The sequence below is a fragment of the Lepeophtheirus salmonis genome, chromosome 5 (genome assembly GCF_016086655.4).
Source record: "Lepeophtheirus salmonis chromosome 5, UVic_Lsal_1.4, whole genome shotgun sequence".
Taxonomy (NCBI): Eukaryota; Metazoa; Arthropoda; class Copepoda; order Siphonostomatoida; family Caligidae; genus Lepeophtheirus; species Lepeophtheirus salmonis.
In genome coordinates, this window is record NC_052135.2 from 13,792,485 (window position 1) to 13,818,396 (window position 25,912).

The following is a 25,912-nucleotide window of genomic DNA, read 5'->3' on the forward strand; positions in this document are numbered from 1 at the left end:
ATGCCATAATTGAATATTTCATGTATGATCAATATATTATTAGTGGTGTCATTTTGACTATTTTAATACAAATTATTAAAATATATATATGTATTCTGGAGCACATTATAAAGCTTAAATGCCCAGATATATTACTCTGAAGTACATAATAACCGAGTAATTTTAATAGATCTACCTGCAATTGTTACACGTAGGATAAATTTTATTAATTATTTTTTACAAATCCATTTTCGATACGTTCTTATTTAATATTGTGAACTTCGTAATATTAGAAAAATTAGAGGAGACTATGTGACATGATTGAATACTTTTTTAAGCGGTTGAATATAATTTCTCGTCTTACTGAGGCAGTCTCCATCATTTCGAAAGTCCTAATGAAATTATGCTGGATAAATAGATATTACCTGGGTAACAGTATCAACTGAAAGTTCTTATTATCAAAAGTAGAAAAGGTACTTTTTAAAAATCTCTTCGGTTCCATATTGAATTATAGTAATATGTTATTTTTTAATTACGTGTCCATACTCTATTCATTAGATGTTTCAAATCAAACCAGGTTTTCGATTATTTTATATTGTGTATTTTTTTAAAACAATTCATATGCTTTACATACCAGAAAATTTTGACTCAAGTTATGACTTTGAATATGAAATCATAGACTTGAAACATAGTCTGGACTAGATTTCTTCAAATTGGAAGAAAAAGTAATTCTAAAGACTCTAAAAAATTGTTTCCAAAATTACGAAAAATATTTTGTCTTTACTTTGACTGTGAATTCAAAGATTTGAGATTCATAAAGGATTGAGTCCTCAAAATTACAAACTTATCTATCCATTGCGTTCAATTAAACAAAATATACCCTTTTATATAAAATAAATCTTTCAGACACCCTGAAAAATGGATCTAGGAAAGCTCGCCTAAGTAAAATTTGTATAGGGAAAGTTTGTACTGTGACTACTTGGATCGGAAAATTCGTATAGGATAAAGCTCTTCGGTGGGAAGACTTGCATACTTCATTTAATGTAAATAATAATCTCACTTATGTAATGACTAGGGTTGTTGGAATCGTTGAAAAATAACGAATTTGATTGGTTGAAAGAGATTATATAAAAAAAAGAATGAAACACATGGGTACCCTTGCATCCTCTATACAACTTTGCATCAGTATTGTACTAATTATCACCAATGCAATTTCCCCTTACTGCTCTCTCACGTGCATCATCATTATTCCGAAAAAAATGTGCCTTTTTTCATGGGTTTCATTTGTGGAATTATGATTTGGAAAATAAAAGTATATCTTATTGTTTTTGCCAGTTACTCGTACCCATCTCCTTCTTTATGGCAAGTAATCCGCCACTCCAAGACCTCCCATCACATCAACAACTTAAAAGTCTTCAAGAAACACAAGATTCAAGGAGACGAAGGATAATTAAACGGTTCATCATTCAATTTGGACGTAGCAAAGTTATTTGTGTCTTGTAACATCCCTTTAAATGTTCTGGATCATCCCAATTTCTCCAAGTTTATTGAAAAATATACTGGAAAAATTTCTCCACCTCGATGGGTCGTTGACAACTTGGTTGTGGAAGTATGTCAAGGAGTTTTGAATAGAATAAAAGAAGATGTGGAAGAAAAGGATATTTTCGTTGCACTAGATGAGAAAGAGATCATCGAGGGAGGTCAATGACTGCAATTTTAATTGGCCGTTTGGACGGACATTTTTATGGGAGACCTTATTTTATTGACTTGATTGATATTCGGATTGCAAACGCAAACAAGGTAAAGAACATCGTCATAAGCTCAGTTTATAAGTTATTGTTAACACAAAATGGTATGAATGTTTTGTTATCATTTAATTGTTAACTCGTAAATATAAAGTATTTTTTAAATAATTTCTATTCTTTAGATTTCGTGTCAAAGTTATCTATTCATCCTTTATGGTCAGTGGTCACTAATAAGTTATGAGTACACTTCCTGTAATGATGGGTTTGATGTTCTCTAAATAACAATATATTTTATTTTGCATAAATTTACAGAATATAATATACATTTATAAAGTTATTTATAGGGAAGTTATATATTCATAATATACAACAATCCCTCTTCCTTCATGTGTAAATAAATACATAATTTATAATAAATATTTATTCTAAACGATACTCTTTTAATTGGGTTGGAATCGATATTTACTTTGAACTCTTGATCCAGTGACAGATACAATTGCACCACTGTCATATGTAGCTATTATATTTTTGAAGTAATTCTCATGGACATTCAATGCATCGATGGGTAATTTATTCAGTTCAAATTTTTTAATAGAGTTGATGATCAAAATAGAGTTTTCTTTTAGACACCTACATACTCTTGCATAGTGGCCTCTCTTACCACACTTGTGCATTCGACGCTTTTTGCAAGGAAAACTTTCCCATTCTTATGAGGAAATTGGAAACCACACTGTCCACACAATCTTTCTTGGCTCTTGTTCCACGATCTCCTACAGCTTTGAATTCTTCGATATATATTGAATCCACATGACTTTGTATTTGCGATAATACCCTTTGATACTAAATCATTTAGACTATTTTGATTATTCTTTGCCGTTTCTACTATTCTCCATTAATATATACTTCACATATTTTATTTGCACCATCAAAACATCTTAATTGTGATTTTCTATACTTACAGACTGATCCATTGGTTAGATGTCATCCTTGAATGTTCCTTCAAATAGAAGTTACATACTTGTATATAAGGTCTATAGATGATTAGATAAACTTTTTAAACACTACCGAATGCGCGATGTGATGATGGGTTTGATGTTCTCGAATATTTGGTCTTACGAGTAATAAGGAAATTGGGAGTGAGGCTTGAAGTATTCAAGATGTATCATTGTCCATATTTGCAGTACAGCACGAATTCAAACTTATTAATGGAATTGATAATTGTGTGATAACTATTCATAGTAGTGATTCGTGCGTTATAGGTATTAAGGGCACTAAAGGTTTCTTAACAAGGAAAGGGTTTACTTAAACTATGAGTTGACTTTAGGAACATTGAACACGAAGAGTTTCATTGAACGATTTTTAGGTGAATAATATATTTTTCGTACAATATATTTTGTCTTACATAATTTTACAGAATATAATATGGATTTATATATAGTTATTTATACGGAAATTATATATTAATAATATACAATACGTCCCTTAGGATTATTTCTATTCTAGAGGCTCACATATTACTATTGCGTCATTGCATAATATGATACTCAACTTCTTCCTCGCAAGGTATGAGTATTTCGACCAAATTTTAGACTATTTCTCCCATAGACTTAGATTGTCGTGACAGATTTTTCTTAATCTAAATGGTTTTACGTCCCCATGTAAAGTATGAACATGCCTCATACAAAAATTATTATAGTTTTCATTTAATTTACACACATGCTCTTTACGATTTGTTAAATCCACCTTGTATATTGATATTCGTAACCAAATTTTTATTTATGACAATTAATATTTATTACTATTTGTATCATACAATAAATTATAACTAACATTAAGACATTTTCTTGATAATATTATTTTGATTAAATATGTAAAGCTATATTTTGGTGAAGGAAAGCTTCTATATGTAGTAAATTTTCAGGTAAGTTGTAATGTTAAAAAAATCACAATTGAGATATCTTATAATTATGTTCGAAATTACCCATCGACCATCAAGTTTTATTTATGAATAAATGTTTGATCATGTCGGAAAGAAAACAGAGGAACCAGATAGTTGAAGTTGTATTTGCGGGCGCGCTTGCGCAAAACACGATTCCCACAACCCCAGTAATGACCAAGGTTGATAATTTTGGTATGGATACAAAAGTGTGCGAGGAGAAGGGGAGAAATAATCATGGTATCATTGATTAATATAATAAACTTCTTCCTCGATCAAGAATGTTATCAATTCCCGCCTTTATTATTCAATATTAATTAATATAATATTAGATACTGATAGTCGATAGAGAACTGAATAAAAAGCTTAAAACAACGTCCCCTTCTGTCTAGATTTCTGGAAATAGAGGTTCAGGAATTTGGAAATATTTACGGGATGAGAAACAGATGGCTTGATTCTATTTTAGCTAAAAAGATCAAAAGTTATGATATAATACTCATTAAATGGCAAAAACAACTGCCTAAATGGTCACAACAACGGGGGTAGTAGCTTTGGATGGTTCGCAACTAGCTTGTCTGACACTAGTTTCTGTTCTTAAAGACTTGGGTATGATTATTAGGGTTTCCAATATTACATAGTCAATAAATATTACTTTTTTATCACTTAAGGATTAGCTATGGTTGATAAGCTCCAAGAAATGGTGTTCAGAAAACTCATAAAAGGCAAAAACAACTGCTTAAATGGTCACAACAACGCGGACCAGTTGCATTGGGTGTAGCATTATAATTATCAATTGTGTGTATCCTTCATGATAATAGTATGTTGTTATACAAGCATAAATAACGGGGAAAAATCTTTTTTGATGTTTTTACTAAGGAGTAATATCGCCAGACATAATTAGCTTTTGCTCTAAATCTTTACAATGTGATATTAGAAAACTACATTAAGTCAAGAATGGTTGCCTGAATAGCCCTATCCGTTATAAAGGAGTCTTATTTTTATATCTAAGATAAGTAATTAAGGCTTAAAATTTGACTTCATGTATCAACTTTTCTTTTTTAGATAAACATGAAATAAATGAAAGTAGGATTCTAAAAGCTGTTCGTACTAAGATTGGAAGAAAAGATGGATTTAATCCTTACACTTATTTTATTAATATATTTATTGTCTATTTTTATGATTTTGACATTTACTTTATTATTGATAATTATTTAGATCTCATCGGTAGAGATATATCTATCCTGTGCACAATTGTATATAGCAACTTCCACATTAGGAAAAAGGGGTGATGATCTTTTTGATTAAACTCCACGTCTGGCTTGTGTTTTGCAACCTAAAGTTACAACATATTTAACTGAATTCCGATGTCAGGACAAGAAAATATAATTAGGATCAATCTATTATTTCAATATTCTGTATTTATAATTTATTGTTATTATTAATTATATGATTCTAATTGTTTAATTTTGTGTATTTAACATAAATGTATGATGGTTTATTTTTTAGTATGTAGATTATATTTAATTTAAGGCTTCTTCTTAAACTTGGAAAGTGTATTTTCATAATTTGATATAATGACATTTGAATAACTAACTTTATTTGTGATGGTAAACTTCAGTGATATTTATCAAACAATATTTATAATACAAATGAAGTAATTCCAATTCAGAATTACAAATAAAGTGATCTATTCAAATGTCATTGTATCAAATTATGACAATACACTCAAAAATTTGTTGAAGGAGTATAAAAATTACTTGTAAAAGGTCTCATAATCATGCTTGTGATACATTAGGGGTATGCATCGCAAGTTCTAGATATATAACTCTAATGATTCAAGTCCCTTGAGTTACTACTTTGTACAGCTTACTTCCTACTCTTCAAATAAGAAAGAAGATTAATGAAGAGACGAAGAACATCGTTCACATCTCTCTGGATTTCAATTCTAGGTTGCTCTAAATGTACTGAGCTGTACATTTTTCCTACCTTATATCTCTCATTTCCTCGTGCTCTCGTACGATCCGACCTTTGAGTGCCGCCTCAAATCCTTTCTGTGATTTGCCGCACCAAATCCAACCAATTCTTCACCTGAAGAATCTTAGCTCATAACGAAAAGGAAATCTTGCTCTTGCCTAATCTGATTTTATGCTGGTTCGTCCCACCATAAGTCTTTTCCAATATGAATAATCCATCATGTCTAAAGTCTAATGATATGAATAACATTTTTTCCATTCGAATTATGTCGTGTTTGTTTATTTTTCTTTCATTGATTTATTAATATTACTTATTTTGTCTCTGGTTCAAACACATTAGTCATTACAGAAGTGAGATTATTATTTACATTAAATGAAGTATGCAAGTCTTCCCCCCGAAGAGCTGTATCATATACGAATTTTCCTAGTGCGAGTAATCTCAGTACAAACTTTCCGTATACGAGCTCTCCTGACACCCTGAAAAATTACCTCCATGTTATCATAGCCTTTAATATTGACACTTGAGTACCAAGTACCAATCTTGGTAGTAGCTACTGATACTTATATTTATGGATGCCATTTTTGTGTAGAAAAGATGAGTATGAAGAGAAGACGAAACATATGGCATTACTAAATTAATCCCCTTGCTACCATCACGCCACAACTTTTATTTCCTTTCAAATTTATGAACTTATTTTTTTTCGTTAAAAAAATGATATATTTGCTTATAATTCATTTCCATTAAATGAATCTTCATCATTTTACAAGGAAGCCGCCATTAAATTGAAACAGGAGGGGCTAACATAATTTTTTCCTTTATGCATATTTAAAAGTTAAAAACAATGAAAATTTTCTCTGGTTACTTGTCCCGTCCCTGCGTTTGATTTCATGAAATACGAATCCCGCATAAAGAGTTAATTAAAATATTTCTAGGACATTTGGGCGAAAAAGTTTTTCCGAAGGACAATTTGACGAATGGACATTTCGCCAAAGGTTTATTTGGGACAATTGGCCGAAAAATGATATAAGATTTATTGATATATATGATTGCGTATTTTAATTCAATTTAAAAAATGATAGAATTTTGTGATAAATACAAAGTACAATACCTATTTATAGGTACTGTTGATAAATTATACATGTCATATATGTAAACTAATGAGTGTTCTTTTGCAGAAAAATAACTTTATATTAATTAATGATCATTTTATAAACACAACACAGTAGTATGTGGTTCAAATGTAGTTTAAATCTACCGCCGACGAATTTCTAAGCATCAAGGACCCCTTCTAATATGTTATAATTCATCACAACCCATGGGTTGTGTAGAATACCTTCTCTGTCCCGAGGTAGGATAAATGATTCCACCGCTGCTTTCCTGAACATCAAAGAACCCTCCTGTAAATAAAATACACACCGGCCCTCAGGTTGTACATGTAAAGTGCTGGGACAAAAGATGGTTTAAACTCTAACACAGACGCGTTTCTAAGCACCAAATACGTCTTATAATATGCTATAATACATCCCAACCCACAGGATGCCCAGGTGGACTGCTGTCCCCGGAAGCAAGTTAAATTTACCTCCTCTACTTCCCTGAGTATCACGAAACCCTCAGAATATTTCAAAATAAACTGAGGCCCTCAGGCTGTACATGTGAATTGCTGGGCCCAAGGTTGTTTAAAGTCTACCGTTACCACATTTCTAAGCAACACAGACCCCTTCTAATATGCTAGAATACACTTGACACATGGGTTGTGATTATGGGATCCTGCGCCCCAATGTAAGATAAATGTTTCTGCCGCTGTTTTCTTGAGTATCAAGGAACCCTTCTAGTATCCAAAATGCAACCCGGCCATCAGTTTGTACAGGGACCAAAAATCTCTTTATGCTCTACCGTCACTGCGTTTCTAAGCATCTAAGACCTCTTCTAATATGTTATGACATATCCCGACTCAAGGGTTGTGCACAATCCATTCCTTAAAATTGGATATGTATTATACTTCAATGTAATGTGTACCAATGTATGATAAGGAATGCGAATATATTAGATTCCTATTTTATTTCTAAATATATAAATTTGTTTTGTTTGAGGCTTAAAGAATCTGCCACAATATAATTTGGTATACTTTGGCGCCCAACTATTCACCTGCACAACATGTGGTTTGGAGTATGTTATAAAAGGGTCATAAATACTTTGAAACGCGGCGGGGGTAGAGTTTAAACTGCGTTGGGGCTCTGGGCTTCACCTGCACTACCTGTGGGCTGGGGATATGAAATTGGGGATTTCATTGAAGTTTCTTCATCATTCAATAATTTTATCGTACAAATATAATATAAATTGTAACAAACTTGCACACAATAATGTCTTGGGATGAAATTGCTTACAATGATGTTGCTTCAAGATGATATTACCCACAACGTGTTTGCCACACAATGATAATGTACACGACAATTTTACCACGTAACTATTTTGTCCACAACCTTTTTATCATAATTATTTTAATGTGAATTTCTACTGTGTTGTGTTTATTAATCAATATGAAATATTTTTGTACAAAAGGTACATATGTATCTAAATCACATACATAGCATATGAAAAATACCTACCATATTAATTATAATATCATTTTAAATCGAATTAAAATATGCAATCGTATCTATAAATAAATTTAATATCCTTTTTCGGGCAAAAGTTCCAAATTGTAATTTGGCGAAATGTCCGTTCAACAAATTGTAAATTAGGAAAAATGTCATATGGCGTAATGCCATTGGGAAAATTGTCCTTTGGCAAAAAAAAAATCAGCTCACGAATTAAAACAAGGACTCTTCTGTTTCTTTAAATATTAATATTCCTTCTTTTTTTTAATGACTTTATTTAGAGAAGTGTTACATAAATATACATATATATAACTAAATATTCTAGTTTAAAATTAATTCCCTAAACCGAAGCGAAAAATTGCTATATATGATGTTAGTTAAAATACATTTTCAACAAAAAGTTTCTTCTATTTAATTCGACTGTAAATAAATCTACAAAACATTGCAACAAAATAGCTAAAAAAATTATCATTTAAAAAAAAAAAAAAGGTAATTTAAATAAGAATAAAACTATAAATCACAGCATTCTCGTAAAAATATTAGTGAAAAATATATCATTATAAATGTTACCTCTACAATAAAAAAAAGGTACCGCATTTAATTTTTGATAAAAAAGTAACCCGGAGGTGGGTGGGATAAAGCCTCTTTTTAGTGCTCTCCGAGAGAGAGAGAGAGAGATGATGTCAAAACAATTGCTCGTGAGAGTTGAGATTATCATGATTCCACAGTTAAAATTCAAGAAAAAGTGATTATGTTCAAATATTATGCCAAATTAAGTGTCATTTGATTTATCCCTTGTTAAGTTGTTTTTAAAGCTACTATAAAACATACCAATCAAACGCCAATTTAACATAATAAAATCTGTCAAACCCCGACTTTTTTTACATCTGCAGCGACCCTGTTGGTATCCGCTAAGAGTAGCTAGTTTCCATCAGCCAACCCACTAAATAGGTCATTAAGAATCGTAGATCTCCCGGATGATTAAGGCAGTGTAGTTTGCCTCATTAAGAGCCTAAACTATTATAATCTAGTCATTCCCTGCGTGCCGAGATTCTAAAATATTGTACATATTTCAATACTTCCTTCTTTTGAAATGAAATTTACACAGAGCAACCATTAGGGTGGTGGGGGAATTTTGAACCAAAAAGTTGAAGACAATTATTGAATTTATCTATAAGGGCAGAATCTAAAATTGATCTCAGTTTTTCTCTCAGTCATCGGAATTCTGAAATATCTGGGATTATAATAATTCGGGACTATTATCGTTCAGTGTTATTTTTTTACCCTTAAAATAATCCCTAAAGTAAAAGTAGGATAAATAAAACTTATATAAATGTGGTTTTATTGATTCTGTATCTTGTTCAGAACTCGATATATTTCCATTTTCAGGCTGAAAAATGATGAAAATCGACACTTTTCTTTAGAGTCTTATAACTTATTCATAATGCATAGCGTTGAGAAATGTCATAGTTTATATCATAGAAAAATATTCAATGGATAATTTAAACAAATATCTATTTAAAAAATAAGCAACTCCAAGGTTTTTTTCCACTTTGTAGTACATCCCCTTTTTTATGGGGATGTACTAGCAAATATCAAACATTATCATCATATTTTTCCCGATTTCATGACGTCATGCTTTTAAAAGGAAGATCGAGGCAATCGAAGGAAGATACTTCTAACTTGATCATCTATCTCAAGAGACGTTCGAATTTGGATTCCAAATTCCACAAGGGACAACGAGAGGAGCATTCATTCGAGAAAAACTGTTGTGTCTTGACGAGGGAGAGACACAAACTTATTTATAGGTGGAGAAATCCAGGATGACCGAGAGACATGAGGAGAAGAAATCACGTGGAGGAATCATATAACACTTATTAAAGGAACATCTGTATTCTTATTAATACAAAAACCTACTCTACTTAATACATAAAATACAGGACTATTTATACAAGGTAAAATACAGGTAAAATACAGGACTATTTTTTAATACATACATATGTATATATAAAAGAAAATACAAGACGATAAGAAGGAGAACAAGGGGGAAGGAGGTACATTACAAAAACTATCAAATCTGATAAGGAATTAGAGTGGACTCCTTCCTTTGGAATGAGATACAAGTATCGAAACAATAATGCAATCCATTCACAATGAGTCGAGAATTTTAATACTTCAAAATGATGTCACATAAAAAATATAGAATGGAACAAAAATCCTTGGAAAATTATCATATGTTGCAAAATTTTCCTGTCTATTATGTTAGATGTAAATATCATAAAATAAAAATGCCTGAAAATAAAATAAAAAATTTAATATCTAAATGATAAAAAATTATATTGAAATTATATTTTTTAAAGAAAAATTGATCCATAATTATCGAATTTTGTACACATATTTATTGACTACTTGAATATAACATCTATATTAATAAAGCAAGGTTTGTCTGTATGTATGTTTGGATTATAGTCATTTTGAGTGTATTTTCAATATGAGCTGAGGACTTATTTTTAATAACGAGTATTTGTAGCTTAAGCTCACTTAAAAAAAAGAAGTACATTATAAATAAAAAATAATGAATATAACTTTAGATGAGGTTTAGCCATGAGTATGTGTAGCTAATGCTCAGCCAGACAGCGCTCTAGAGACTAAAGTATTCATCACGTCATTCTGATATTTTTTTCTCAAGCAATTATTATAGTTCTTTCATTATTCTGGAGAGAACATCTGTGAATTGAGTAACTACGTGTGAGGGGGCTCATGAAAAACGGAGAGTAACACTGATGATTTCTTGGGGAGATAACTTATATATTATTAAAAAAGGGTATGTCTGTTCGTCGATCTCTAATAAATCCGGGCAATGACGGGTACTACTGCTAGTAAGACATCGTTTTCAGGTGCTCCATTTTTGTAGATAAATCCCATGAATAAAACTACAAATTTCAATTCTAAATCTATTTCATATGTAAAGTAGAATCAAATAGGATGTTATCAAGATCTTCATGAGCTTCTTTAGCAAGAAAATATATATTAATGGAAATATGTGATGTTTAAACTACTTTGAATACTGAGGTGTTGAAATTTTTTCTTACAATTTAGTCCTATTTTAGTGTTTTGTTAAAAAAGTAAAATGTTATGGGCCTTCTTTCTTATTTTGCTCTAAAGTGTTGTTTCAGTCCTTATTTAGGACTGAAGACTGCAGTCCCGTCCAGTTCAGTCTCACTCCGGTTATTCTCTTGAACTGGATGTGTGTACGTTCACGCTCCGGTAATTCCTAGAGAAAGAAATATTTAACCAAAAAATTCCTAGGTTAGATGGAGTAATTTTAATTCTGTAATATTTGATTATACTTAATCAGTGCAAACCCATCTAAACAATTAAAGGAACATTAAAAAAAAACAAAAAAAAACAAAAAACCACTCAATATCAGTCCTGAAAATGTATAAAGTTTGGTGCTTAATGAATTCAATCTAATTTGTTTTTTTAATCAGTTCTAGTACTGATGGACTGAGGGACCGACAGTTTTAAAGATAGGTCCAAAGGACTAATAGAACTGGCCTTTAGAATGCACTGGATTAGACCGAATAAATACGGACCATCACGACGCTAAAAAAAAAAGTTAGAGGTAAAATTTAAAATGTTTAATTTGATACATTTTTTGATTATTTTTTTTTCCCAAAAATCATTTATTCTACGTTATATTTCTTCATTGAAACGTTTAATAATTTTTTTTTTTTTTTTCAAGTCATAAAAATATATAGTATCTAATGGTTAATGGATCATTGATTTGAAATTAAAGATGATATCATTAAATTTTAAGAGTCCTTTAGTAACTCGTCTGTGATAACGAAAAAAAAAAAGAAGAAGATTTAATAGTCAATATTGAATGATGACTTATCTGTTTTTCTTTCGGTGTTTTTTCTAAATAAGTTATTGTATTTTATCACTTAGATCAGTAAGATTGAACTTTCTTAAAAACACATTTTGAGATAAGAATTGAGATAAGTAGGCTATTGATTTCTTAGAGGGTAGGTCTTAGACTGTTGGTTAAAAAAGTAAATATAAAATAATATTATTAGACTGATATTAAATATGTCCTTAATGCGTTAAGTTGACAACCTGAGGAGTTTTTTTTTTTTTTTTTTCAATACTGTAAACATTATTCTTTCATTCTTTAAAATTCCATCAAATTGTTAGAATTACAATATTGATTAGGGGCGTCTGCAAACGGTGGGCTAGACGGGATGTAGCCTCCTCATCCAAACGAAGAAATTTTTTGTTTTTGATAGAAATGTTTTTCATCATTCGGATAAATGTTGCAGCAGAGCAAACCATTTAATATTTTGTTCAAAAAAAATTAATTTTTTGTTCATAACTATGAATTTTTTAATTTTTTGTAGAAAGTTATGGATTTTGAATATTTTTTAGAAAGCTATGAATTTTTAAACCCCCCTCAAAAAAAAAAAAATATATATATATAATCCTGTTGATTTCCGGTTTCTTTTTTGTACATGACTGCTGGTAATATTTTATACACCCCCCAATGTCCAACCACCTCTGTCCAAAAGATTTCAACATGTTAAATTAATACAAGATTGCTACAAGTCCTGTCCTACAAAATCTTATCGGTGAGATTCATTTTATCCAATGACAATATACAACTGATTTTGATTCTTAAAAGGTCTGAAGATTCCTATTTTTTTATTAAAATAGTTTTATTGTTTATTTCATTTGTATATCCACAGCTATACATATGTATACGAGGGTCAGTGGAAAAGTCGGAGAGATGACACTACTGGGAGATATCGAGGTTAGGTTTAGTTAGTAGCATCTCTTGGAAGAATATACACCTACTTTCAGCCAGATCGGTATGTTCCTGTTTGATTGGCATTTGTTTGAATTGAGGAATCGGACGGAAAGATTACGGCTACTGTCTTTTGTATTCGAAAGAATAATCCTCATCCACTATCTGGAAAAGGGCAAAACTATTAGTGTCTGTTTGCACGTATGTAAGTATACTCTAGGGTATTTTAGACAACATCAACTCTTGCCCTTCAATCTAAAGGGATGTTCCATTGAAGAAATTAGGGCATTTCATTATTTGATCATGTTATACAATTTGATTACAGAGTTAGTTGATCCAATTTGACTGAACTGAGTGAAACATATGTTATTTTGCAATAAATCTTGCTATTTGACGTAAAAAATGGTCTATATAAGTATCATTGATTCATTTAAGAGCATAAAAAGTATCAATGTATGATTTGACTATATTTATGGGCTGAAAAGTCTCAGGCTTAACCAAGAAACCACGTTTTTTCCCCCTTCAAAGTTGGCTTCATTCATAAATATTATCAGAAACAGGAGCAACACTGTCATTTTAGCTCCGTTCTGATATTTCAAATGCCACTTTTATAAAACTTTTTATCTTTTACCTCAAAATAGTCCTTATTGTCAGTGAGAACTTATTAATTGAAGGGAAATTCTCAACCTGAATCATTTTGTTTTAGGTCTGCAAACAGCTTGTAGTATCTGGGAGTCAAATCTGGAGAGTAAAGTGGATGCGGGTGTAATTTATGTAGTTTTGCCATTGTTTTGATTGACTTGTGACACGGTGCTTTATTCCGTTTAATCAACAGTTACTTCTTCTCCAAATGGGACCGTTTTTCCGTGATTTCGTCCTTCGCACGCTCTAATAACACTATATAATATTCACAGTTAATCGTATTTCCCTTCTCAAGGTAGTTTATATATATGATGCCATGCTCATTCTAAAATACCGAGACCATAATCTTTCCAGCTGAATTTTGTGGCTTCTGATGCTTTGGATAAGGTCAACTCAGATGAAGATCGTTTTGATTCCTGAGTGAAATTATGCTTTGTTTTTGGTAAACAGTGAGTAAACACAGAACCCATTGTGTTTAAAAAAAAAGTAAAATATTAGGACACTTCTTTCATAGAATTAATAGGTCATTGATATTTAAAATAATCTTGCAAAAGATGAGAAATACTTTTGTACCTAATTACAACATCCTGAACTTCCATTTATGCAAAAAGTTGGAAATCTTTTCAATGGTGGTGAGATCCCCAAAAAGACTTCTGAAGATCACAGCAGCTTCAAATTTGATCTTAGTACTAATATGAACGTTGAACAGTCTTTTAGTATGTTTAAAACAAACAATACTGATCACAGGCAAAACAAGAAATTCTAAATTCTTGATCTGTCGATTTAATATATCAAAATTTATAAATAAAAATAAAACAACACTAAATATCTAAAATTAACTTCATAGAACTCTTTTTTTCTTTAAACACAAATTGCTCAATTTTGATATTTTGGGTGCTCATTTTATAAAATTTTAGCGTTCCTTTTTTGCTCATTTTAGCCAAAAAAAAAAAAAAATCACTCAAAAATCCTATGTCTTGTAATTTGATAAGGAAAAAGAGATTTCAAGAGTCAATATTGAATGATTACTTATCTGTCGTTGTTGTTATTTTTTTACTAAAAAATAAGATTGCACCATCTTAAAAATACATTTTGAGATAAGAATTATTTAATTTGAGATTAAGCTTATCTTTAGTTTAAATTAAATTATATTAGTTTAAGCAAGCATGTTATATACTGTTTATCTCAAACTGCTCTGATAAAATTTCCTTCGATTAAGATCCATAGCAACATTCAAATAAGACTTTATTGAAAAAAAGCTTCTACAATGTACATAAATTTTAGGGGCTCACGGGTAAGGATATGTCTATTCTACCTGCAATTCCAAGATAGTACAGTTCTTTCATCTCTTTATAGTTGAGTTTTTTACCTTTACTCATTATTACCTTTATATACATGACAGACATTCAATTTCGCACACATTTTTTAAAATATAAAAAATTTAACCTTGAATTTGATGTAAGTACCTTTTTTTAAATTAAGATTGAACAAAATGGTTGAGGGTGGCATGTTCTGTCATTTCTGAGACAAGTCGTCATAAAAATTGGAGGAGGATAAAAGGCACTATTTCAAAACAGTGTGTCACACTAAAGAAAAGAATTAAGAAGGTAACTTCATCATAAAGACATATTAAACTGTAAATTTAAAAGTTTATGGGCAAGTTTTTGTTAATAAACTTATTTCTAAATTTTAATTGAATGCCTTGAAATAAAGACTGTGTCTATTATTATTCAGAAGAATGAATAATTAATTTTTTTGTTAAATTTTTATATAATAGACAAATTAGATAAAAAATTTGCAGGTAAGTTTGTCGAATGCAAAAGATGGGAAACGCCTGGGCTCTAAAAACAACCTACACATCTCTAATACATATAAAAAGAATGGATAATGCACTCAGTCTGACAATACATTCTGTCTTCCACGAAATTTGATCAAAATTGAAAGATATTCGAATGAGGAGAGGCTGTCCTTCATGGTTCCTATGACGCTGAAGTGTCAATATTTAATGACAAACTATTTGTTCTTGCGGATAAGTTTGCATATTATTATCGTCAAATCTCAGCAATTATCTCTTTCAAAGTAAAGGGGTTCTGTGATTTATGTAATTCATCGGATAAGAGAAAGTGCCACATTAAAAAAATTCATGCCTCTTAAATTTTCATTTATCTTTGTCTTTTTTTACTCCTATAAAGAGAACACAATGTAAATCCCAAAATCTCTTCATTTTGGAAGGGAGATTTGTTGAGGTTTGCAGACTATATTGTGCAAAGCTCTTATTAATAAATTGTCTATAAACATATAACTGTATATATAGGAATAAATATATATACATATGTGTGGTGATAACATAAAAGAAAGCTGGGATACTTTTTCTCAATATTGCGAGAGTATGATAAACATATCTGTTGATAAAAGTGCTAACATTTAAAAGAGTGATAAAGTCCTTAGGAGCCACGGTTTTTTAAGGTTAACTGAACCTGATAAAAATTGGTTATTTGGTAACACTGATCATAAAAGGTATTGAGACGTCATGACGTGAAAATTATTTTTAAAGAAGAGTGTATAAGTATTCACGTTGCGGGAATAACGAAAAGAAGAAAGGGATTAGCTGGTTAAGAACTAGCCTATCCGACTTAAATTGATTATATTGAGGATATCAAAATTCGATTTAAACTTCAAATACCGCACGATCAAATTGACTAAATTTGTATATGTTCATGAAAAAATGGAAACAAATATCTTTTTGGACAGCTTTCTTGTGGTTTCATATTGTATTTGACTCTTTAAAAATCTTCTTTTTTTTTTTCATTAAAGTAAAAAACTTATAATGCGTTTTTCTTTATTTCATCAAAAAAATCCCAGCTTGCTTTTATGTTATCGCCACACATATATAAATGAAATTTTGTGAGAGCAATTCTTCTATCAATAATATTCATACATTTTGAAACATATATATACACGTATACGTGTACACGAATGATAGATGTGGAAAACCGCCTAAATGTACATTGTACATACATATATATAAAGGTATGTTTTTGGGGGTTATCCACCATGGAATCCAAAATGGTAGAACACCTTAGTCTGAAACTTAGCAAGTAGACGTATAAAATAATCAAGCATGTTTCTATTATATTTTTTGGGGCTTCAAAGGTAATTAAGATCCTGTTTTTGAACGAAATAAAACCTCAATTTCCTCCTCTCTTTCCACATCTCTCCCCACTTCTCTGCTGCCTCTTTATCTTTCTACATCCTTCTCTATGTCTCTTTTCTTCTACCTTCATTCTTTGTTTCTATTTCTCTCTATTGAGCCCTGCAATGCGTGCACCCTCTGCAAGTATATATGCAAATAAATCTATTTATATGTGTAACTGTGTAACAGAAAATGTCGAAAATAAAATCAAGGAATAACTCACTTTTAATTTAAGTCATATCACTGGAAAAGGGAGTTGAGGTAGATGATACTGAGTCTGTTGAGTTCAATTGTCTCGCTAGGTGGCATGAAAAGCAAAGCCAATCTGTTGAAGGAGTCGAATGTAGAAAATCTAGAAGATGTTCCTGTTTTTCACATCCATAGCAGTAAACGCTCATCCAGGGCCGGCCATAGCCAATTTGGCACCCTGGGCAAGAATTTAGATGGAGCCCCTTGCATTGCAAAAGAAGAAATCAATCAAACAGCTATGTTTTAATAATTGTTTTATTCATTAATTTTTGAAATAGAAGTTGTGTAAGCACAAAAACTTTAAAAAATGTTTAAAAAATAATTAAACAACAGACAAGACAATATAATAACACACAAAAGAACAATCATCATATAAGGTATGTCCCTATGAAATGGGAATTTCGGCTATTGGTCCCTAGGTGTCGCCAGTTAGACATTATAAACCGGTCCAAAAATCTTAATGCTTATTATGTGACAACAATATTTAATTCATTGTTTGTATAGTTTCATTCAAAAACGCACTTTTTTCCCTGTAAAAATGTCTAATTTTGTGCCTACAAACTACGATTTGCGGACATCATTGACTTTCTGTTACTAATTGAAGAAAAACGCTTTCAAGCCTATGAAAAGCTTGTAGAAGCTTACATTGGACATGTTCTAAGCATAAAACAGTGCTCCATGTGCTTTGAAAAGTTCCGATCTGGTGATTTTCACGTGAGAAATCAAGAGCTTCAGAAAGAAGGCAATGCTGTGTGTGTTCTAGGACCAGCGTGTTGTCATACGCTATAACCTTCAACAACCTGATCAAATCGTTAATGGTGATCGCTAACAATAACAATTGACCAATTTTAATTTTTGGTCTATACGTCAAAAACACCCAAAATATGAAGCCAGGCAACACAAGGTAATTTTCCTTACTGACAACGCACCACCACATCGCTCTATAGCCGCCCGCCAGCTTCTTTAATCGTACAACTGGGAACCTCTTGCTCATGTGGATTACTCACCAGGCCTGGCGCCTTCCAATTATTACTTGTTTGCATCGATGGTCTACACACTCAATGATTTACGCTTCGATTCTCACGCTGAAGTCAAAAAATGGATCGATGGCTGGTTTGCAGCCAAAGACGAATAATTTTTTTTTGGAAAGGCATCCATAAATTGCCTGACCGATAGGAAAAATGTGTGGCTAGCGATGGCGCAAACTTTGAAAATTAAATTTGTAGCCTATTTTTCTCAATAAACGTTCAAAATTAAAAAAAAAAATCATTTCATAGGTGGATGATATATAATATATAAAAAAGGTGAAACTAAAAGCATGTGATTTTATAAGGATCTTTGATGATGGTGACAACTTAGGAAATGCACTGAACAAAATACACACCGACATACAGAGTATCACGTCACAACTACAACCCTACTCTCCGTGTCTTTTTGGTAGCAAAGTCATCAATAATGGCATGATATGAGAGCTCATTGTTGATGTTGATAATAGAGAACCCACTTAGACAGTCCTGATGCATTGTTGATCTCAAGTTTGTTCTTATTAACTTGAGCTTGAGAAGCTTCTATCAGCAGCAGCCACTGTGATGGGGAGGGTGGCTAAGATTTGTAAAACAACCCACATGTTTGGTTAAATTTATGTTAGTTTGTTTGCATGCAGGAGGCCAAGTTTTTTATGTTCTTCATGTTGTTTCATGGCAATGTTGGGAAATACTCAATTTCCTTGGTTAATGCAATGCCATCAATGTCTAGTTGACTGTCATAGGTAAGAGACATACTTAGGGGTTGGCACTTCTCTAGCAGGGCCTCTCTTCCTCTCCAAGGCTCTGAATCTCACATCAAGTGATGTGATTGCAGTATCCACGACCACATTAAAAAATTCACTTTCCATTTTTCGAAGTGCATCTTGTATAGGCTAATCTGGAGCTACTGTACCTTTTGGGGGTTCTCAAACGCTTATGCTTGAGTTTAGCGTCCACGTTCACCTCCTGGCACAGCTGTTTGAAAGAAATCTGTGCAGCAGCAAAAACAGTTGTTCTGCAGCTGGTAAGGAAATGTTTGGTTTTCTTCAGCTGCATGGAGGGTGACTGCATCAGTTTATTTATATACTCTATAGGATACAAACTCTTCCGCCAAAGACTAGGCTTTAACTCTAACCAGCAGATCTGCAGCTGTTTTTCTCACCTCCAGAAGAGCCTCCCTGAATTGCTCAGCTTGATACCTTACTGCCTCAATACATTTCATTCAACTTTCCCATCTGGTCTCTGCCCATAATTTCAGAGTGATTTTCATATGTTTCAGAAGGACGTCCCACCTATGGGTGGAAGCTGAAAAGAGCTTGAATAACTTTGTCAAATGGGCAAAGTAGTTAAGGGCATCTCACAAGCTTTTTGCAACATCAACTACAACCACACTTAATGTGAGGGCACCACATGGTATAAAAAAAGCTGTTGAGTTCAGCTGAAGCAACTTTACCTGAACACCTTTTTTCCTGCATTTATGTTCGCCCCATTGTCATAAGACTGGCCTCTGCAATCCTTAAATGAGATGTTCAGCTCGTCTAGCTTTTTCAGGATTAGGGACCACAAATGTTCTCCTTTCGACTCTCTACAACAATAAAGTCCAAGAAAAGCTCCTTAATTTATGGTACGTCTTCTTTTTATATGACCGGGTCTATGACACAGAGCTGTTTTTTATGACTCAGATCAGGGGTGTAATCCAAAATGATTGAGAAAATATTGGCTTTTTGACCTTGTAGACAATTATCTCAATTATTTTAGAACTGATGGATTCAATCAGTTCATTTTGGATTCTTTTGCCAAGGTAAATTACATGATTGCCATCTCAACTTTCTACCCTACTGCCACTCTGTTTCATTACAGGATCAACTTTTGCCAATAGCTCAACTTCTTTAGAAAATTCCCATTGCCTGGATTGTTCAATATGTATTTGGAACCACCTAAAGCCATGTTTCTGACCGCTATTATTGCCACCAATCGACATGAAACGTCACGCCCCCTTCTTTTCTCTACCTCTGCAAGTTCCATCTTTTGTTTGTCAACTGCGAGTTCTTCTGCAAGACGGACCTCAAAATCCTTCCAGCTTGTCATGTTAGCATTATGCTCCTGGCTATCGTCATGGACCTTTAGCATGTGACCTGCATTTTTCCAATCCTTTAGTTTTTCCTTTTGCAATTTGTACTCTTTTTTAGAAAAAGTATACAGGAGATGCAGTTTAAGGTATCCTCTTATATAGAGTACATTAGCCAACTTCTTCTCACTTTTTCCCCATTGGCTAATAGTCTATTAAAATAGTCATGTTCACACGTTCGCCCATCGTGTTTAGGGAATGTGAAACTGCTTCCTAATTTAAATGGACTTACCTGAACCATTACCAGATAGTTTGGAACGTTTTGACATTGCCCAACTTAGTCCAGCTCAGCCGTTACCTCAGCTTGCTAGGTGATGTGATGCATTTACACTACTACCATCCCTGGAAGAAAATATACATTAGAGCGTGCCGAGGAAAATCTAAACCCAGCCCAAAATCATATCCTGGAGGAAGCTTATTCCATCAGGAGAGTTGTTAAGAACTTACTTGCGAAGAATTGGTGCAAGTGTAATCAAGAATCAAGAGCGACTTCAAGTTGGAAAGAATAAACGACATTCTTACGGCTTTCAACCCAACACATCTGGACATTTGGCTGGCAAACAAGTAACTAAAGGATATCTTCATGCCAGTGGAGAATATTATTCCTTTATCAAAGGTATTTATTTCATTTATCCAACTACAAAATTGAAAGAAGGAATCAAAAGAGGTCGTCTGGGGTCGGTTTTCATACATCCGATTACTGCAAGTGTTTCTAAACAAACAAATAACTACATGAATAAAATTGTGTTGGACCCATTGAGGTCAAAACAGACATACTTAAAATACAGAGTCAAACTACATCTATTATACGAGCGAGAACAAAGCCTTCAATCTCTGTGAAGGGAAACAATAGCTCAATTCTTCAAAAACTGTCCTGCCTTAAAGAAAAACTGTATTAAATCAGTGGCATTATTTTGTGCTTCAAATATACTTATAAAGAAGTAAAACAAGCTAGGCGTGCGAGTAAAATAGTTGAAGGGGGAAAAATTACTCTACCATAATAAAACCAATCACTTTAAAGAACAGTGGATTTTCTTTCCTCCACAATTTCTGCACCCCTAGGAGTTGCGAGCCCTTATCATTTGCCTATATTGCCTATACGCACGGGCTGGCCCTGGGCTCATCATCCAAATAAGTCAAAAAATTTTGTCGATTTCAAAAAGGCATTCAATACTGTCTCACACAAGCACATTGTTAAAAAGCTATATAAGTACGAACTGCCAGACGGGTTTGTTAACATGGTCTCGGCCATCCTTAGGGACTCATCATCGAGCATTGACGGTGCTCATTCTAAGTTTTGCATTCAGTGTGGAGCTCGGCAAGGAGATTTGCTATCACCATCCCTCTTTTTGATCGCAATGAATGGATTGAACGAGATTATTATCAAAAACTCAGCTTTGAAGGTCTGAAAATAAATGAAAATTCACTAAAGTGTCATAAAGTGACTAAATGTGACTAAAGTCATTCAGTTATATGCGAACAATCTTACCTTATATACAGGGATCGGAACCAAAACGTGAACTGTTAGTAAATGCTAATTATGTAATTAAAATAGTGTGCTTTTGTGATTTTTTTCTGAATATTCCGAATCTCATGTCCTATTTGCATAAGTAAGCAATAATAGATATTTCTCAAATCTTACACCATGAGGGAGCAAGAAGCAAAAAGACAGAGGATCTCAGACCATCTGGATGCCAAAATTGAGGTAGGAGAGATTATGAACATGCTCCGGGAGCCTCATTTTCAAGGTGGCCAAGATGAAAAATGATGGAAAAGACCTCTCAAGGAAAGAAGGAAGTAGGGAACACAACTTGAAAAGGGATTTTGCGTTTCTGGGGTACCTGAAAAAGAAGATCAAGAAGGACCCCACAGAATCCATGAATCGCCTCTCCAACGAGTTTGTCGTGGACTAAAGGACAATCAGGAGGGCTGTGAAGGAGGACTTGGGGTTTTCCAATGCCCAAGGACATGTGGCCATCATCTTCGCCAGATTTGAGCTCGTTGGACTTTGTGGTGTCGGGCACTTTGGATAGGAGACTAACGAAACATCTAACCCAAATGTGTACTCCTGAAGGCTGCCATTGTGAAGGAGTTGAACGACTTGTCTGAGAAGTTCATCATCAACTCCTGCAAGGCTTTCTGCCACCGTGTGGAGGCTGTCATTGCTGCTGAAGGCGGCCATATTGAGTGAATATGTTCACAAAGGTCGTGTCTTAAAGTTTTGTTTAAAAAATTTCAAATTTTTTTATCAAACAATAAAATTATTCATATTTTTCTAAAATCAGTCATTCAGTCCACGTTTTACTCCCAAACCCTGTATAACGGGAACAATAGAAAAACTGTCATCACTGCAAGTTATGTTTTGTTAAGTCTATCTTACTTGTAGGTATTGATGTTTCTAGCTGCAGTACCGATGCTGAGAGAAGAAATGAATTTAAAAGAATTATTTACTATACAGAAAAAGCTCCAATTTTTCAGTAATACCCCACTTACTAGATATGAAAAATTGAAGGCCTGGGATATAAATATCCTCCCAAAACATTCCATCTGCTGATTTACGTGCCTTTTTCAAAGTCGATTGTGAGAGCATATATACATTAAATGAATATTTAGTATCCATGTCGAGGATTAATGTTCCAACAACTCGCTGGGGTCTTGGTTCTACACATATAGAAGGTATGTAGAAGGCACTGAATCTCTTGTGGTTAAAACGAATCAGAAGCTTCGGTCAATTTTGGGCATTTAAAATCAAAACAAAGTTATGCTCAGTATGGAGCTCTATCATTGAGAATTTCCTCCCTTTACTAGAGTCAAACGAAGCATTTAATTATATTCCTCGACTGAACAGTAGATGTGAGTTCCTTTTGTAGTGGAGGGACTACTTCTGCAGGCCAATATATATCAGATGGGAATAACTTCTTTATATCCCATAGATCACGGTGGATGTTCTCTGGACGAGATCTCAAAAGTAATTATCTCAGTCCTACGATCCCTGCATTCATTGCATTGGAAGTCGTTCCTAACAAAATGATAAGGCAAGCTTCGACTCTTAATATTGGTCGTGAAGAGAATAATCCTTTATACATCACAAGGCGAATGGTTGAAAGGCTATGTTGGTATTAGTGATGGCATGGAACTTGCAGATCCAAACGACATTTTGAAGAACCCATTCACTGGCACACGTCAAATATGGCTGAAGTACGGACTGGGGACGTCTTGTATTTTTATAAACAAGTCCCGGAAAGATCCGAAGGAGAGAAATTGTTATTTTTGTCAAAAAGAATTGAGACCCCTTATCATTTATTCTACCAATGTAAAAAAATCATGTTGGAGGAAGAATTTTAGAGAAATTTTCATGTGAAACTGAGTCCCTCAGATTGCTTCATTGTAACATCCTCACGATATAAGGATAGGTAAAAGATTGAGTGGTTCATTTCCTAAATACAATGTATAATATATGCAGTGAAGCACAAGAACCAATTGCTCCCTTCGTGGATCCATGATTATGATCCTAAGACAATCATAATCCCCAATTCCTTCTCCATCGATGGAAGATACTAATACACAATGTTTTAGAATGTTTAATAATTATTATTTGTCAGAACTAGTCGAAATCATTCCTTTATAATGTTATTTATTTATCAGATCTCTGGATTTTGCGGTTTTTATTTTTATCCTTGTGTCGTTGACCGAATATTAATTAAATATGCAGTTGTCGTTTCTTCTTTTATATTTTTTAACAATCCGAGTATGATAATAATGTTTCAATTGTTTTATAAATGTATTGTTTAATTTGAATAAATATATTTAACCGTAAAAAAAAAAAAAAGTAATTGTATAACAGTGCAGATAATATTTGGGGATGAGCCCCCCCTCTCCTTAAAGAATGAAAGCTAGCAACGCCTTAATTAATATACTTAAGTTTTGAAGAAATGTTCTTCGGTTGTAAGTGGTTTCATAAAAATAATAAAATAGTCAATTTAGCTCTAAACATTTGCCAAAAAGCTAGAAACAATTTGCTCAAAATTATCACATTTTAGAAACTCAAAATTATTAATAAACAGAAGAAAAATAACAAAATAAAATGTATACATATATATATATATATAAAGGACATTGAAATTTTTATGCCTTTAGGCTTTATTTTGGACATTTAACCGGTGAGTCACAATGAAGAAATAGACTTTAAATTCAATTTGAAATTTGTTTATTGCATAAATATGTAAGTACAAAATAATAATGTTTTAAATTATTTTCCTGTAATATTATAAAATAAATTACTAATTAAATTTTATAAAATTACATTTTTTGTATAACATTAAAAAAAATAACACGTATGAACTATTTTAATGGTCATTGAAACCTCATAAATTTTTATTTGGTCATTTAATATTAACATAATTCGCTGCACGAATATCGAGGGAGCTATAACTTTTGTCCTATGTAGCCACGTTCATACTTTTTTTGTAGCTTTAAAATACAATTAGCATGACCAGGAGTGTCTTAAAGAAATGTTTCTCATGAAGTGGGGTACGACCCAAAAGTGGACCATGTATCTGTTACCGGTAGGCCTTATATAGTTGATCAAGAATGTGAATATAATTTTTAGCATTAGAGTTGTATAAAATGTTACCTTAAGGCCTTAGTTGGGAATCTGAAGTTTTTTATTTTCCCAAAGCTGTTATCATTATAACATCTGTTAATTATTGAAGAGATAACAAACAATTATAAAGCTGTCAATAATGATCTATATCAGAGTAATCCCTACCTATATTTTTAATAGTTACAGAGTGCTATTTGTCTTTATATCCTTTCTTTCAAAATTTCTTGCATCTAATTTAATTTAAAATTAATTTATGCGTGAGTTTTTTTGCTTTAATGACTTTTACAATATTTTTTTTAAATTTTAATGAAAACTCATTTAAAAATAATTTAAAGGGAGGATATTTTACAAAATTCATTACCTGTAGGTATATATTACACATTTTTCTTATTTCGTAATCAAATTAAAAACACTTAGGAATAAAAAATGAAACTCGATTATAATTCAAAAGATGAGACGATAAGAAACAATCACTCATATTTAATGGATATATTAGGCACCTACATTTATCAAATCATTTACAATAAGTACAAAAAATTGCGTCTTAAGTATATTTATATTCTTCTATTAAAAATGACTATACAGTATATTTTGTGTTGAAGTCAGAGATACTACTATAATAGAGTGACTGTTGATGATGTTGTAGTTGTATATTGCGGTGAATATTCTCCCTAGCTCAGTGAGGGCAACATTCTATATTGAAAAATAAAGGCTATAGTAAATTAGTAATTTATAAAGGAGATTCGCAAATTAAGAATGAAATGAATATAAATTGATAAGAAGATAAAGTTATTGGAGCTCAATTAGTATTAATAAATTAATTAAGGGGCAAACTATAAGAGCTTTTTTAGAACAAAACATAGGAGTTGCTGAGCAAGAGGCAAAGTAAATTGTTTTAAAAATTAATAATACATATAATTATAATATTTTCCCTGCATTAATATGGAATGTTCATCTCTTTATAGAAGTAAATCATTTTATCCTCCAAATTCATATAAAAGGCACCTCATATTAACAAATATCTTAACTCAGGTGCA

The 25,912-nt window shown here is 32.3% G+C and overlaps 2 long non-coding RNA genes across 2 annotated transcripts in view; one reads left to right on the forward strand and one right to left on the reverse strand.

Annotated features, from left to right (window-relative positions):
- The window catches only part of LOC139905351 (uncharacterized), a 58,494-nt gene that overhangs the window by 14,820 nt on the left and 17,762 nt on the right, over positions 1-25,912 (forward strand). The gene's annotated exons all lie outside the window — the stretch shown is intronic.
- Positions 1,995-3,231, reverse strand: LOC139905349 (uncharacterized). Its single transcript, XR_011780012.1, has 2 exons — positions 2,790-3,231; positions 1,995-2,721 (listed from the first exon to the last, which is right to left on the reverse strand). It is a non-coding gene; the product is annotated as an uncharacterized lncRNA (long non-coding RNA).